General features: G+C 43.3%; 10 non-coding genes across 10 annotated transcripts; 5 read left to right on the top strand and 5 right to left on the bottom strand.

The window, feature by feature from the left end:
- Nucleotides 1-43: 43 nt before the first annotated feature.
- On the bottom strand, nt 44-125 carry TRNAS-AGA. Its single transcript has one exon. It is a non-coding gene; the product is annotated as a tRNA-Ser (tRNA).
- An 812-nt stretch (nt 126-937) lies between these two features.
- Nucleotides 938-1011, top strand: TRNAT-AGU. Its single transcript has one exon. It is a non-coding gene; the product is annotated as a tRNA-Thr (tRNA).
- A 932-nt stretch (nt 1012-1943) lies between these two features.
- On the bottom strand, nt 1944-2025 carry TRNAS-AGA. The gene has a single exon. It is a non-coding gene; the product is annotated as a tRNA-Ser (tRNA).
- An 812-nt stretch (nt 2026-2837) lies between these two features.
- Nucleotides 2838-2911, top strand: TRNAT-AGU. Its single transcript has one exon. It is a non-coding gene; the product is annotated as a tRNA-Thr (tRNA).
- A 932-nt stretch (nt 2912-3843) lies between these two features.
- Nucleotides 3844-3925, bottom strand: TRNAS-AGA. Its single transcript has one exon. It is a non-coding gene; the product is annotated as a tRNA-Ser (tRNA).
- An 812-nt stretch (nt 3926-4737) lies between these two features.
- TRNAT-AGU lies at nt 4738-4811 on the top strand. Its single transcript has one exon. It is a non-coding gene; the product is annotated as a tRNA-Thr (tRNA).
- Nucleotides 4812-5743: 932 nt separating this feature from the next.
- TRNAS-AGA lies at nt 5744-5825 on the bottom strand. Its single transcript has one exon. It is a non-coding gene; the product is annotated as a tRNA-Ser (tRNA).
- Nucleotides 5826-6637: 812 nt separating this feature from the next.
- Nucleotides 6638-6711, top strand: TRNAT-AGU. The gene has a single exon. It is a non-coding gene; the product is annotated as a tRNA-Thr (tRNA).
- Nucleotides 6712-7643: 932 nt separating this feature from the next.
- On the bottom strand, nt 7644-7725 carry TRNAS-AGA. Its single transcript has one exon. It is a non-coding gene; the product is annotated as a tRNA-Ser (tRNA).
- Nucleotides 7726-10110: 2385 nt separating this feature from the next.
- Nucleotides 10111-10184, top strand: TRNAT-AGU. Its single transcript has one exon. It is a non-coding gene; the product is annotated as a tRNA-Thr (tRNA).
- The last annotated feature ends 3857 nt before the right edge of the window (nt 10185-14041 follow it).

The following is a 14041-nucleotide window of genomic DNA, read 5'->3' as shown; positions in this document are numbered from 1 at the left end:
ACCAGTCCTTTAGCCCATGAAGGTAAAGGAACGAGATATCAGTCGTAGTCGGCAGGATTTGAACCTGCGCGGGGAAACCCCAATGGATTTCTAGTCCATCGCCTTAACCACTCGGCCACGACTACAGATGAGAAACAGCAGTTTTGGTGGCTAAGTGGCTCCAATCATCAAACAAAACCAATAACCTGTTCTCCCCCAAGCAATAGGCTAAATACACACGGGAATAACGTGTCATTATTTTTTGGAGCGAGAAGTTGATTTCATGAAGTTAGAGGTCCTATTCTATATAAGGTCTCATTCAGAAGTGCGCATCATGACCTCCTTTAAAATGGGATTGGATTCTATCATGAGCGTGAAGGAATACTTTTCCCGAACAAATCTTTTCAGACTTTGTCTTCAAAGGATCCAATGCCAAAATTTGGGATGAAGTACCTATTACATCCAGTAATGTCTCCTGTAATTATACACATTCCAGTTCCTCATATTCTCCATTCGGCCCAGACCGCCATGATGACTTCTTTCAGCCACGCCTAGTCTCTGGAGAGTACATAGACATCTTCAGTTCATCACTTTTTCATCATCCTCCCCATTCTGGTGCCCCAACAGTGTTATCCTTCTTCTACCTTAATACTGTGTCTGCTGTGCTTCCCAATGCCCTCAAATACTAAACTGCAGTGGCCTATGGCCTATGAAAGTGAACGGCAGGGCACGGAAGTCATTGGATCCCGTTCCTCACCAAAAAATTCAACTTTATCACCAACCTGAGGACATCAATACAGTTGTATGTGTGGCAGAAATCCCAGCTAACCTTTTGTTTTTTGACAAGGGCATGTCGTTTTAATTGCCGTTGATGCGCGCAAATGTTTAGCCCCACTGTATTTCAAAAGTGCAGTTGAATATTTTCCAATTTAGTAGGGTTGCACTATGTTGGTACTCTGGTGCTGTGGCTTAGTTGGTTAAAGCGCCTGTCTAGTAAACAGGAGATCCTGAGTTCAAATCTCAGCAGTGCCTGTTCCTTTGGGTTTTTATGTCAGATGAAAAAATGTGATCAAGCCAGTAGATTTTAGCCACAGGTATTTCTATCTGGACAGTTCACACACATAGATTTAAACAGGACATGTCTGGTAATTTTGGAGCTTGTGATTCAACTGTGATAGATTAGGAACCAAGTGTAACACCAAAAAAATCATAAGATAAAACAAAGAAATTCAAGTTACATCCTGGTTGAATTAACATAGGGGTCTGAATTAAGTTATGGGTCATTTCTAGAACCTAAATTAATTTAGGATTTTTTTTTTATTTTGAGTTCGGGTCAGGGTTTCATGTCCCTCATGATCCAATCCTACATTTCCTACTTACCGTTGCTTGTGGACTATAAGATGCACTATTTAACTAGAAAACATCTTTGCAAAAAGTGACTGGTTCTTATAGTCCACAGTCAGTTTTTCTTTTAGCAGTGCCAGACCCCTGACTGCTTCCTTAAGTACTTGCCTCACAGGTTACTAGCTAGAGTCAGTGAGATGGTAACATGGTTCCCTTTCCTTCCTCTTCCCCTCTCTATCATCTCTGTCAATTCTTTATTGTTCCAATCTAGAGAGATTTTTGGAGTGACCATAGGGCATTTTCAACATTTACAGAAATCCTACATGCCTGGGCAAATATAGGTTGCTGAAAGGTGTGAAAAATAAAGATACATTATAAAGTTTTATCTTTTTACATATGCTAATGAATCCAAACCAAAAAAGTTAGACAGACAGCCACATTTAGATTTTTTTAATTCATTCTCCTTATTGTAAGTTGTGTTTGAACACAGATGGACGGTCATAATGTTGTGAATTCATTGTAAAAGAGCTTAATAATACCTGACTTTCTTTATAGGATAGCAACAGTTTATGGAAAAACCAGTCCTTTAGCCCATGAAGGTAAAGGAACGAGATATCAGTCATAGTCCGCAGGATTTGAATCTGCGCGGGGAAACCCCAATGGATTTCTAGTCCATCGCCTTAACCACTCGGCCACAACTACAGATGAGAAACAGCAGTTTTGGTGGCTAAGTGGCTCCAATCATCAAACAAAACCAATAACCTGTTCTCCCCCAAGCAATAGGCTAAATACACACGGGAATAACGTGTCATTATTTTTTGGAGCGAGAAGTTGATTTCATGAAGTTAGAGGTCCTATTCTATATAAGGTCTCATTCAGAAGTGCGCATCATGACCTCCTTTAAAATGGGATTGGATTCTATCATGAGCGTGAAGGAATACTTTTCCCGAACAAATCTTTTCAGACTTTGTCTTCAAAGGATCCAATGCCAAAATTTGGGATGAAGTACCTATTACATCCAGTAATGTCTCCTGTAATTATACACATTCCAGTTCCTCATATTCTCCATTCGGCCCAGACCGCCATGATGACTTCTTTCAGCCACGCCTAGTCTCTGGAGAGTACATAGACATCTTCAGTTCATCACTTTTTCATCATCCTCCCCATTCTGGTGCCCCAACAGTGTTATCCTTCTTCTACCTTAATACTGTGTCTGCTGTGCTTCCCAATGCCCTCAAATACTAAACTGCAGTGGCCTATGGCCTATGAAAGTGAACGGCAGGGCACGGAAGTCATTGGATCCCGTTCCTCACCAAAAAATTCAACTTTATCACCAACCTGAGGACATCAATACAGTTGTATGTGTGGCAGAAATCCCAGCTAACCTTTTGTTTTTTGACAAGGGCATGTCGTTTTAATTGCCGTTGATGCGCGCAAATGTTTAGCCCCACTGTATTTCAAAAGTGCAGTTGAATATTTTCCAATTTAGTAGGGTTGCACTATGTTGGTACTCTGGTGCTGTGGCTTAGTTGGTTAAAGCGCCTGTCTAGTAAACAGGAGATCCTGAGTTCAAATCTCAGCAGTGCCTGTTCCTTTGGGTTTTTATGTCAGATGAAAAAATGTGATCAAGCCAGTAGATTTTAGCCACAGGTATTTCTATCTGGACAGTTCACACACATAGATTTAAACAGGACATGTCTGGTAATTTTGGAGCTTGTGATTCAACTGTGATAGATTAGGAACCAAGTGTAACACCAAAAAAATCATAAGATAAAACAAAGAAATTCAGGTTACATCCTGGTTGAATTAACATAGGGGTCTGAATTAAGTTATGGGTCATTTCTAGAACCTAAATTAATTTAGGATTTTTTTTTTATTTTGAGTTCGGGTCAGGGTTTCATGTCCCTCATGATCCAATCCTACATTTCCTACTTACCGTTGCTTGTGGACTATAAGATGCACTATTTAACTAGAAAACATCTTTGCAAAAAGTGACTGGTTCTTATAGTCCACAGTCAGTTTTTCTTTTAGCAGTGCCAGACCCCTGACTGCTTCCTTAAGTACTTGCCTCACAGGTTACTAGCTAGAGTCAGTGAGATGGTAACATGGTTCCCTTTCCTTCCTCTTCCCCTCTCTATCATCTCTGTCAATTCTTTATTGTTCCAATCTAGAGAGATTTTTGGAGTGACCATAGGGCATTTTCAACATTTACAGAAATCCTACATGCCTGGGCAAATATAGGTTGCTGAAAGGTGTGAAAAATAAAGATACATTATAAAGTTTTATCTTTTTACATATGCTAATGAATCCAAACCAAAAAAGTTAGACAGACAGCCACATTTAGATTTTTTTAATTCATTCTCCTTATTGTAAGTTGTGTTTGAACACAGATGGACGGTCATAATGTTGTGAATTCATTGTAAAAGAGCTTAATAATACCTGACTTTCTTTATAGGATAGCAACAGTTTATGGAAAAACCAGTCCTTTAGCCCATGAAGGTAAAGGAACGAGATATCAGTCGTAGTCCGCAGGATTTGAACCTGCGCGGGGAAACCCCAATGGATTTCTAGTCCATCGCCTTAACCACTCGGCCACGACTACAGATGAGAAACAGCAGTTTTGGTGGCTAAGTGGCTCCAATCATCAAACAAAACCAATAACCTGTTCTCCCCCAAGCAATAGGCTAAATACACACGGGAATAACGTGTCATTATTTTTTGGAGCGAGAAGTTGATTTCATGAAGTTAGAGGTCCTATTCTATATAAGGTCTCATTCAGAAGTGCGCATCATGACCTCCTTTAAAATGGGATTGGATTCTATCATGAGCGTGAAGGAATACTTTTCCCGAACAAATCTTTTCAGACTTTGTCTTCAAAGGATCCAATGCCAAAATTTGGGATGAAGTACCTATTACATCCAGTAATGTCTCCTGTAATTATACACATTCCAGTTCCTCATATTCTCCATTCGGCCCAGACCGCCATGATGACTTCTTTCAGCCACGCCTAGTCTCTGGAGAGTACATAGACATCTTCAGTTCATCACTTTTTCATCATCCTCCCCATTCTGGTGCCCCAACAGTGTTATCCTTCTTCTACCTTAATACTGTGTCTGCTGTGCTTCCCAATGCCCTCAAATACTAAACTGCAGTGGCCTATGGCCTATGAAAGTGAACGGCAGAGCACGGAAGTCATTGGATCCCGTTCCTCACCAAAAAATTCAACTTTATCACCAACCTGAGGACATCAATACAGTTGTATGTGTGGCAGAAATCCCAGCTAACCTTTTGTTTTTTGACAAGGGCATGTAGTTTTAATTGCCGTTGATGCGCGCAAATGTTTAGCCCCACTGTATTTCAAAAGTGCAGTTGAATATTTTCCAATTTAGTAGGGTTGCACTATGTTGGTACTCTGGTGCTGTGGCTTAGTTGGTTAAAGCGCCTGTCTAGTAAACAGGAGATCCTGAGTTCAAATCTCAGCAGTGCCTGTTCCTTTGGGTTTTTATGTCACATGAAAAAATGTGATCAAGCCAGTAGATTTTAGCCACAGGTATTTCTATCTGGACAGTTCACACACATAGATTTAAACAGGACATGTCTGGTAATTTTGGAGCTTGTGATTCAACTGTGATAGATTAGGAACCAAGTGTAACACCAAAAAAATCATAAGATAAAACAAAGAAATTCAGGTTACATCCTGGTTGAATTAACATAGGGGTCTGAATTAAGTTATGGGTCATTTCTAGAACCTAAATTAATTTAGGATTTTTTTTTTATTTTGAGTTCGGGTCAGGGTTTCATGTCCCTCATGATCCAATCCTACATTTCCTACTTACCGTTGCTTGTGGACTATAAGATGCACTATTTAACTAGAAAACATCTTTGCAAAAAGTGACTGGTTCTTATAGTCCACAGTCAGTTTTTCTTTTAGCAGTGCCAGACCCCTGACTGCTTCCTTAAGTACTTGCCTCACAGGTTACTAGCTAGAGTCAGTGAGATGGTAACATGGTTCCCTTTCCTTCCTCTTCCCCTCTCTATCATCTCTGTCAATTCTTTATTGTTCCAATCTAGAGAGATTTTTGGAGTGACCATAGGGCATTTTCAACATTTACAGAAATCCTACATGCCTGGGCAAATATAGGTTGCTGAAAGGTGTGAAAAATAAAGATACATTATAAAGTTTTATCTTTTTACATATGCTAATGAATCAAAACCAAAAAAGTTAGACAGACAGCCACATTTAGATTTTTTTAATTCATTCTCCTTATTGTAAGTTGTGTTTGAACACAGATGGACGGTCATAATGTTGTGAATTCATTGTAAAAGAGCTTAATAATACCTGACTTTCTTTATAGGATAGCAACAGTTTATGGAAAAACCAGTCCTTTAGCCCATGAAGGTAAAGGAACGAGATATCAGTCGTAGTCGGCAGGATTTGAACCTGCGCGGGGAAACCCCAATGGATTTCTAGTCCATCGCCTTAACCACTCGGCCACAACTACAGATGAGAAACAGCAGTTTTGGTGGCTAAGTGGCTCCAATCATCAAACAAAACCAATAACCTGTTCTCCCCCAAGCAATAGGCTAAATACACACGGGAATAACGTGTCATTATTTTTTGGAGCGAGAAGTTGATTTCATGAAGTTAGAGGTCCTATTCTATATAAGGTCTCATTCAGAAGTGCGCATCATGACCTCCTTTAAAATGGGATTGGATTCTATCATGAGCGTGAAGGAATACTTTTCCCGAACAAATCTTTTCAGACTTTGTCTTCAAAGGATCCAATGCCAAAATTTGGGATGAAGTACCTATTACATCCAGTAATGTCTCCTGTAATTATACACATTCCAGTTCCTCATATTCTCCATTCGGCCCAGACCGCCATGATGACTTCTTTCAGCCACGCCTAGTCTCTGGAGAGTACATAGACATCTTCAGTTCATCACTTTTTCATCATCCTCCCCATTCTGGTGCCCCAACAGTGTTATCCTTCTTCTACCTTAATACTGTGTCTGCTGTGCTTCCCAATGCCCTCAAATACTAAACTGCAGTGGCCTATGGCCTATGAAAGTGAACGGCAGGGCACGGAAGTCATTGGATCCCGTTCCTCACCAAAAAATTCAACTTTATCACCAACCTGAGGACATCAATACAGTTGTATGTGTGGCAGAAATCCCAGCTAACCTTTTGTTTTTTGACAAGGGCATGTAGTTTTAATTGCCGTTGATGCGCGCAAATGTTTAGCCCCACTGTATTTCAAAAGTGCAGTTGAATATTTTCCAATTTAGTAGGGTTGCACTATGTTGGTACTCTGGTGCTGTGGCTTAGTTGGTTAAAGCGCCTGTCTAGTAAACAGGAGATCCTGAGTTCAAATCTCAGCAGTGCCTGTTCCTTTGGGTTTTTATGTCACATGAAAAAATGTGATCAAGCCAGTAGATTTTAGCCACAGGTATTTCTATCTGGACAGTTCACACACATAGATTTAAACAGGACATGTCTGGTAATTTTGGAGCTTGTGATTCAACTGTGATAGATTAGGAACCAAGTGTAACACCAAAAAAATCATAAGATAAAACAAATAAATTCAGGTTACATCCTGGTTGAATTAACATAGGGGTCTGAATTAAGTTATGGGTCATTTCTAGAACCTAAATTAATTTAGGATTTTTTTTTTATTTTGAGTTCGGGTCAGGGTTTCATGTCCCTCATGATCCAATCCTACATTTCCTACTTACCGTTGCTTGTGGACTATAAGATGCACTATTTAACTAGAAAACATCTTTGCAAAAAGTGACTGGTTCTTATAGTCCACAGTCAGTTTTTCTTTTAGCAGTGCCAGACCCCTGACTGCTTCCTTAAGTACTTGCCTCACAGGTTACTAGCTAGAGTCAGTGAGATGGTAACATGGTTCCCTTTCCTTCCTCTTCCCCTCTCTATCATCTCTGTCAATTCTTTATTGTTCCAATCTAGAGAGATTTTTGGAGTGACCATAGGGCATTTTCAACATTTACAGAAATCCTACATGCCTGGGCAAATATAGGTTGCTGAAAGGTGTGAAAAATAAAGATACATTATAAAGTTTTATCTTTTTACATATGCTAATGAATCAAAACCAAAAAAGTTAGACAGACAGCCACATTTAGATTTTTTTAATTCATTCTCCTTATTGTAAGTTGTGTTTGAACACAGATGGACGGTCATAATGTTGTGAATTCATTGTAAAAGAGCTTAATAATACCTGACTTTCTTTATAGGATAGCAACAGTTTATGGAAAAACCAGTCCTTTAGCCCATGAAGGTAAAGGAACGAGATATCAGTCGTAGTCGGCAGGATTTGAACCTGCGCGGGGAAACCCCAATGGATTTCTAGTCCATCGCCTTAACCACTCGGCCACAACTACAGATGAGAAACAGCAGTTTTGGTGGCTAAGTGGCTCCAATCATCAAACAAAACCAATAACCTGTTCTCCCCCAAGCAATAGGCTAAATACACACGGGAATAACGTGTCATTATTTTTTGGAGCGAGAAGTTGATTTCATGAAGTTAGAGGTCCTATTCTATATAAGGTCTCATTCAGAAGTGCGCATCATGACCTCCTTTAAAATGGGATTGGATTCTATCATGAGCGTGAAGGAATACTTTTCCCGAACAAATCTTTTCAGACTTTGTCTTCAAAGGATCCAATGCCAAAATTTGGGATGAAGTACCTATTACATCCAGTAATGTCTCCTGTAATTATACACATTCCAGTTCCTCATATTCTCCATTCGGCCCAGACCGCCATGATGACTTCTTTCAGCCACGCCTAGTCTCTGGAGAGTACATAGACATCTTCAGTTCATCACTTTTTCATCATCCTCCCCATTCTGGTGCCCCAACAGTGTTATCCTTCTTCTACCTTAATACTGTGTCTGCTGTGCTTCCCAATGCCCTCAAATACAACTGCTCAAAAAAATAAAGGGAACACTTAAACAACACAATGTAACTCCAAGTCAATCACACTTCTGTAAAATCAAACTGTCCACTTAGTAAGCAACACTGAGTGATAATCAATTTCACATGCTGTTGTGCAAATGGGATAGACAACAGGTGGAAATATAGGCAATTAGCAAGACACCCCCAATAAAGGAGGGGTTCTGCAGGTGGTAGCCACAGACCACTATGCTTCCTGGCTGATGTTTTGGTCACTTTTGAATGCTGGCGGTGCTTTTACTCTAGTGGTAGCATGAGACGGAGTCTACAACCCACACAAGTGGCTCAGGTAGTGCAGCTTATCCAGGATGGCACATCAATGCGAGCTGTGGCAAGAAGGTTTGCTGTGTCTGTCAGCGTAGTTTCCAGAGCATGGAGGCTCTACCAGGAGACAGGCCAGTACATCAGGAGACATGGAGGAGGCCGTAGGAGGGCAACAACCCAGCAGCAGGACCGCTACCTCCGCCTTTGTGCAAGAGGGAACAGGAGGAGCACTGCCAGAGCCATGCAAAATTACCTCCAGCAGGCCACAAATGTGCATGTGTCTGCTTAAACGGTCAGAAACAGACTGCATGAGGGTGATATGAGGGCCTGACGTCCACAGGTGGGGGTTGTGCTTACAGCCCAACACCGTGCAGGATGTTTGGCATTTGCCAGAGAACACCAAGATTGGCAAATTCCCCACTGGCGCCCTGTGCTCTTCACAGATGAAAGCAGGTTCACACTGAGCACATGTGACAGACGTGACAGAGTCTGGAGATGCCGTGGAGAATGTTCTGCTGCCTGCAACATCCTCCAGCATGACCGGTTTGGCATTGGGTCAGTAATGGTGTGGGGTGGCATTTCTTTGGAGGGCCGCACAGCCCTCCATGTGCTCGCCAGAGGTAGCCTGACTGCCATTAGGTACCGAGATGAGATCCTCAGACCCCTTGAGAGACCATATGCTGGTGCGGTTGGCCCTGGGTTCCTCCTAATGCAAGACAATGCTAGACCTCATGTGGCTGGAGTGTGTCAGAAGTTCCTGCAAGACGAAGGCATTGATGCTATGGACTGGCCCGCCCGTTCCCCTGACCTGAATCCAATTAAGCACATCTGGGACATCATGTCTCGCTCTATCCACCAACGTCACGTTGCACCACAGACTGTCCAGGAGTTGGCAGATGCTTTAGTCCAGGTCTGGGAGGAGATCCCTCAGGAGACCGTCTGCCACCTCATCAGGAGCATGCACAGGCGTTGTAGGGAGGTCATACAGGCACGTGGAGGCCACACACACTACTGAGCCTCATTTTGACTTTTTTTAAGGACATTACATTAAAGTTGGATCAGCCTGTAGTGTGTTTTTCCACTTTAATTTTGAGTGTGACTCCAAATCCAGACCTCCATGGGTTGAAAAATTTGATTTCCATTTTTTTATTTTTGTGTGATTTTGTTGTCAACACATTTAACTATGTAAAGAACAAAGTATTTCAGAAGAATTTTTAATTAACTCAGATCTAGGATGTGTTATTTTTGTGTTCCCTTTATTTTTTTGAGCAGTGTACTAAACTGCAGTGGCCTATGGCCTATGAAAGTGAACGGCAGGGCACGGGAGTCATTGGATCCAGTTTCTCACCAAAAAATTATACTTTATCACCAACCTGAGGACATCAATACAGTTGTATGTGTGGCAGAAATCCCAGCTAACCTTTTGTTTTTTGACAAGGGCATGTAGTTTTAATTGCCGTTGATGCGCGCAAATGTTTAGCCTCACTGTATTTCAAAAGTGCAGTTGAATATTTTCCAATTTAGTAGGTTTGCACTATGTTGGTAGTCTGGTGCTGTGGCTTAGTTGGTTAAAGCGCCTGTCTAGTAAACAGGAGATCCTGAGTTGAAATCTCAGCAGTGCCTTTTCATTCGGGTTTTTAGGTCACATGAAAATAATGTGATCAAGCCAGTAGATTTCTATCTGGACAGTTGCTTTAAACAGATAGTTCACATGCATAGATTTAAAGAGGACATGTCATCACACTTGACATGTTTGTTAATTTAGGAGCTTGTGATTCAACTCTGATAGATTAGGAATAGAGTTTAGCGGACACCTGGAAGTTTGGGTTCGCCGGGTTAAACTTCACCCTGAACACTATTGAAGTCAATGGGGACCTGAACTTTGGAGCACTAAAATGGCTCTAAAAAAAAAGTCATGGAAAGGGCTAGAGGGCTGCAAAAGGCAGCAACATTTGGTTAAGATCATGGCAAGTGCTCTGCAAACAAATGTGGATAGGGAAATTTCTTCAAATAACATAAATACGTAAAAATAAAAAATTATAATCTTGATCTAGGAGGAGGAGGTCTATATGGTGTAGGAGGTTGAGGAGGCGGTGGATGTGGCGGTGTAAGTGGAAGCGGCTGGGGAGGAGGTAGTCAACACTGTTTTTTTTGTTTTGTTTCTTTATCATTATAATTTATTTTTTTAATTTCTGTAGACCCCAAAACATTGGGAAATATAAAAAATAAAACAAAGAGAAAGTGTGCTGGAGTACAACAATGGCTGGGTGAGGCCGGTATACATGTCTATTCTGCACAAGGTACGGACAGGCCCAGTGGGATCCTTGCCTGGTTCATTTAAATGATCGTGAGCTTTTCCACATTGGCTGCGCTTGTCTTTGATAAACCCCTCCTGCTGTGCTAAACAAACGTGCAGGCCAGCACCTCCAAGGCGTAAAGGGCAAGCTCAGGCCATGTGCCCAATTTGGAGACCCAGAAGTTGAAGGGGCAGACCCATCAGTCAGTACATGTAGGCGTGTGCACACATACTGCTCCACCATGTCGCACGTCCCCGTGACGTCCACGATCCAATTGGATATATTCCAACTTTTGATGTTCTTTTTTGCGCCTACCATGGTGATCACGGGTAACGGGGAATCAGGGTTCCATGCCAGAGAGGGAGCATGAGAAAGGGATACCACATCCAAGGGAGGTCAATGGCTGAAATGTGTTCAGGTGGAAATATGGGACAAGTTATTAAAGCGGAAAAGGTATTGATGATAAATAACAATACAGGACTCTTAAGATGCCCTGTTATTGGAATGAGTAGTAAAAAATTACAGGGAATGTCACAGCGGTATTTTGGATTAGGAAAAGTTATTCAGGAGAGCCCTTGCTGACGCTTTGTTGACTCTAGATAACTTCTGCCTGATTGCACGTCCCCGCGACGTCCACGATCCATTTGGATATCTTCCCTATCAACTTTCGATGTTCTTTTATGCACCTACCATGGTGATCACGGGTAACCGGGAATCAGGGTTCCATGCCGGAGAGGGAGCCTGAGAAAGGCATACCACATCCAAGGGAGGTCAATGGCTGAAATCTGATCGGGTGGAAATGTGGGACAAGTTATTAAATAAAATTCAGCACATGCGCCAGGAAAGGGATGTGCGTCAAACCGGCTAGGCCCAGAGCTTCTACGAGATTTCGCCCATTATTGCACACCACCAGGCCAGGCTTGAGGCTCACTGGCACCAACCTCTCATCGGTCTGTTGTTCCATGCCCGTCCACAGCTCCTGCACGGTGTGGGGTTTGTCCCCCAAACAGATAAGTTTTAAAACTGCCTGCTGTAGTTTACCCTTGGCTGTGCTGAAGTTGATAGTGAAGGTGTTACGCTGACCGGATGAGGAGGCGGTAGAGGATGAGAAGGCGGACTAGGAGGAGGAAGCAACAGGAGGCAAAGAGAAATGCCCTGCAATCCTCGGTGGTAGAAGAACATGTGCCAGTGTGCTGTTAGGGCGATATAACGTCTCTGACCGTGCTTACTGGTCCACGTATCCGTAGTTAGGTGGACCTTGCGACAGGAGGCATTGCAAAGTGAAACCTGATTTTGTCCTCCACTTGGTTGTGCAGAAAGGGATGGCTCGCCTGGAAAAGTAGTGGCGGCTGGGCACAACGTACTGTGGGACAGCAACCGCCATCAAATTCTTAAAACTGTCCGGGGGGATCTCCTCCTTCGCTCCAGTGTTTGTGAGATAGACAGCTGAACGCTTCCATGGGACATTGTAGAGATGCTTGGTGACCCAGCTGGTGTGGTTGCTGCCACATCCTCTGCTTGCGGGGTGGCAGGTGCCACTGTCACGCCAGAGGGGGATGAAGAGGCCGAGACTGCAGCAGAAGAGGAAGCAGGAGGAGCCAGAGACCTTTCTTTGTTTTTTGAGGTGTCTACTCCCCTGCAGCTCGTGCTTTGCACTTAAATGCCTGGTCATGCAGGTTGTGCTCAGGTTTAGAACATCTATGCCTCGCTTCAGGCTCTGATTGCACAGCGTGCAAGCCACTCGTGTCTTGTCGTCAGCACATTGTCTGAAAAACTGCCACGCCAGGGAACTCCTTGGAGCTGGCTTTGGTGTGCTCGGTCCCTTGCTGCGGTGGGCAGTAGCAGGCATACTGTCTAGGGGACGGCTGCTCCGCTTTTGCACCCTGCTCCCTCTTCTGCTGTGCTGGTGGCTCTGTGCGACCACCGCCTCTTCCTCCAAACTACACAGGTCACTCGCATGAGCTTGATTCCATGTGGGGTCGAGGACCTCAGCGTCCCTTACATCATCTTCCACCCAATCTTCACCTCTGCCCGAGACGTGCTGCGATGGTCCTCCCATGTACTCATCCTGAAACATAAGTGGCTGGGCATCGGTGCACTCAATCTCTTCCACTTCTGGGGAAGGGCTATGCGGATGGCCCTAGGAAACCCTGCTAGCAGAGTCATCAAAAATCAGAAGAGACTGCTACATTACTTGGGGCTCAGACTGCTTGGCTGATTTGCAAGGGGGTGAGGTAAAAAAAAAAAAATGATGGGCATGGGCTGCAGGTGCCAACTCTGATCTTTCAGCAGGGGACTGGGTGGAAGACAATGTGAAGGAACTGAAGGCACTGTGAGACACCCAATCTACTATTTCCTGTATTTGTTCTGGTCTCACCATTTGTAGAGCGGCATTTCGGCCTACCAAATAACGCTAAAGGTTCTGTCGCCTTCTCGCACCTGAGGAAGGTGTTTCACTTGTGCGTGTAGCTGGCACAGATCGACCACGTCCTCTCCCTGCAACAGGAGCTCCACCAACACCAGCAGCACCATGACCAGGGCCACCTCCTTTCTTTGACACTCTCTTTATTCTTTGCGTTCACCCACCAAACTAACAGGGTGTTTATTTCAGGCGACAATGTAACCGCCAATAGTCAACAATTAAGTTCAATGACAGTAAAGGCTGTGCCGGTGTCATAAAGAGAAAACATTTCTTGAGGTCCCACAACAGTGGGTTGCAAAAAATGTGAATTTGTCAACCAATAATGTAACAGCAGTATTGGCTGGTTGCAGTATCGGACTGGGGTACCTAGGGCCCACCAGTAAAATTTATTTTGGGGGCCCACCGTACGGATACATTCAAATATAATAAATAATCTAACAAGTTTTTTATATGAACATAGGCTGTTGGAGGTGCTGTACATTGAATATATGTATGTAGTGCAGTAAGTCTACTGTGTTATGTGCCACTTGTGCAGGGGGTGGGAGACTAGGGGCCCACCTTGCTCAGGGGCCCACCGGGGGATTCCCCTGTACCCCTGTGGGCCAGTCCGAGCCTGGCTGGTTGTATTGGACTGTCATAAATGAACCGCAGGCCGCAAATGTACTATCTAGCACAAAGAGGGTGCTTTTTTCAAACAAAAATATAACAGCAGTACTTTACGGTTGTATTGTACTGTCAGAAATGCAGCGCAGGCCGCAAAT

Source organism: Bufo bufo, chromosome 1, assembly GCF_905171765.1.
Source record: "Bufo bufo chromosome 1, aBufBuf1.1, whole genome shotgun sequence".
In the NCBI taxonomy this organism is placed as follows: domain Eukaryota; kingdom Metazoa; phylum Chordata; class Amphibia; order Anura; family Bufonidae; genus Bufo; species Bufo bufo.
The sequence above is the reverse complement of the archived record's forward strand: the minus strand, read 5'-3'. Positions and strand labels throughout refer to the sequence as shown.